A 2,887-nucleotide genomic window follows, 5' to 3' on the forward strand; every position below is an offset into this window, starting at 1 on the left:
GTCTTGTAAAGCTGGGAGGGATGACTGTCCATTCTATAACAAGTCTTTCATGGGGAAGAGGGCATCTCACATCATCAAAATCCATAGAGTTCTTTGGGGCAAGGTGGGCCAGTGGAACACAAGGAGCTCAGCCTGCTTCTGCTTCCAGTGGATTCACTGCTTTGTGCCATCATGTCTGATCTTTCTAAAGTGATTATTTGGTTTGTTTTTGAAGTCGGGCTCTGACCATGTCACCAAGCAGGAACTGGAATGACTATTTACCTCCAGCTGGACTCAAAGTCCTGGAAATATGCCTGCTTCATCTCTTGTCCCGTGTCAACACCTTACTGTCTTTTGCAAGTTATTTAACTGGTTATTACCAGCCTATGACCTAACAGATCCCAAGTCCTTATTGGAATGGTGTAACCTCATCCTCCACAACGGTCCCTCATGTAAAGTACAATTATTTTGTAAGTAACCAGCAGGCAAGAGAAGGGATCCTTTTCCAGTGAAGAATCAAGTAACTGGAACAAGGAAAGAAGGTTTTGCCAAGGGTGATACGAGGCTTTTTTTTTAGGGAGTAAGGACCTAACTGGCCTCTAGGAACAACCTAGTATGTGCTGTACTCCAGTGAGTTCCTCCCAACACCCCTTGAGACAGAAGTAGGGTGAGCTTTAGAAGTCAGAGGCAGGGAGGGAAACTTGACAGAAGTTGTCCACCCATGGAATCAGATCCTGAAGAACGTGGCAGGAGTCCATGAGCAGCTTGAGGCACATAACTGCAGAGAAAGAACACCAGAGTTGAAAACCAGGTCTTTTCAACTTAGTACAAGCTCCCTCTCCTCTAATGTAGGTGGGCTGTTGTAGGCAAGGCCTGGTGATTCTAGACACTTCAGCAGGAGATGCCCACTCATGGCATTGTGCAACTAGACAGTATTTAAGCCTAGTGATGCCATCCATGATGTGTACAGTGGACCAGACACTGAGAACAGTCTCTCTCTTCCTTTCTTCTGCTCTCTGCTTCTCTGTCTGCCCCACCTGCCTCTCTCTCACACACACACTGTCTCCCTCCATCTCTGACCTTCACTCTCTCTAGCTCTCCCTTCCTCCCTCTCTCCCTGACTTTACTCCCTCCATCTCCAAATCAAGAACTTTGACCTGAAACGCACATCCTCTGGTGGTTTTTCATACACAACTACTATTAGATGCATGGAGGAATTCAATGTCTTTAGTTGGGGTGGGCTTGTCTATTCATGGCCACAGACAAGAGGGATATCTTGACTCAAGTTATGCAAGAAGGAATTTGAGGGACAAACTTTATGGTGGCCTTGTTTGTACCCATTGAATGATGCCTGGACAAGTCCTAATGGGCAGAGGAGTTTCTCATGTATTCCTTCCTGGATGTCTTATCACCAGCATTATTGTGAAGTTCCTCGGTTGGGCCACTGGCAGATGGCACTGGTTTCACTTTGTGACTTTTCACATGGGAGACATGACCGTCACCTGCATGACATTACAGTCTTCGTTCTGTCCTTTCTACCTACTCTCACATGGTCCCTGCTGCAGATTTACATGACCATTAGATCATTTCCTCTGGGGAATCCTTTTCTGTCTACTTGACCACAACACAGAACAGACTGAAACAAAGGTCACTTTGAGCTCTCCATCAAACCCTAACTTACAGGATTTTCTGAATCTTGTGCCATTCTCTATATTATCATTATTTTCCCCTATCCTGTAAGATCTATGTAATAAGATCATTTTTATCCACACCAATTGAGGCAGATTTCAGAACTGACTCTAATTAGCAACTGTTATCTCATCCTGTAATGGTTAGTATCAGATGTGGGTGATTGTGGTCAGAATGAATTCTGAAAAAAAAGAAATGGTTAAAGGTATGAACCAAGACAAGAGGGGAGAGACGCAGAATTCTTCACAAGGTGGATCTCTCTCTCTCTCTCTCTCTCTCTCTCTCTCTCTCTCTCTCTCTCTCTCTCTCTCTGTGTGTGTGTGTGTGTGTGTGTGTGTGTGTGTGTGTGTGTGTGTGTGTGTGTTTCTTTAAAGTAAGAGAGTTTGATAGGGACCACGTGTATAATCATAGCACACCTCTGTGAGAGGTCCAATACTGTTACAATCCTGATTGACTGGCCTTTGCCACACTTTTGGCCACTGTATTTTTATATGCTGAGATTTCTTGTTGAGCAATTAAATTTAGTTGTCAATTTTCAAAACACCATAGCACATACAGAGTAAATGTATCTAGAAAGGAAGAGCTGATAATTGACGGCCCTCTGGAGAGAAACAGTACTGGTCATTTCTTCTCCTGGAAAAGGAAACTTGTCCAAGGACTTGCCTTCAAATAGAAACATACAAATAGAAATATACAAGCCTGCTGGTGGAAGCCTGTAATCCCACATAGCTGGGAGGCTGATGCAGGAGGATGACAGGCTCTAAGGCAGAGCTACAGACTGAGTTCAAGCATAGCCTGTGTAGAGCAAGAGAGACTTTGTGTCAAAAGAAAATTTCAAAAGAGAAGGCTGTAAGTAAAGCCCAGTGGTAGCTTATGCCTACTATATATCAGGCCCTACGTTCAATACCATGTACAGACAAAAGTAAACACACACAAATAAATAAAAACCCAGTAAAGTGTCCATAAGTTTTATGGAATTATTTCCTATGTAGGCATCTCTCAGCAGTCAATGTAAGTATGAGATCAGAAGGATCTTCTTTCCTGCTAGTGGAAAGTTACAAAGAGATGATGTAGCACACAGGACAACAAGCTGGTAAGTTACTCAACAAATAGGACTGGACGGATGCAATCATAACCTCCATTGCCACTCTCTTTTACAATGCTCGATCTGGTGGTATCCATGTGACCCAGCACTGGACATTAACTTCCTACTGCTCAT

Source organism: Peromyscus leucopus, chromosome X, assembly GCF_004664715.2.
Source record: "Peromyscus leucopus breed LL Stock chromosome X, UCI_PerLeu_2.1, whole genome shotgun sequence".
Lineage (NCBI taxonomy): Eukaryota > Metazoa > Chordata > Mammalia > Rodentia > Cricetidae > Peromyscus > Peromyscus leucopus.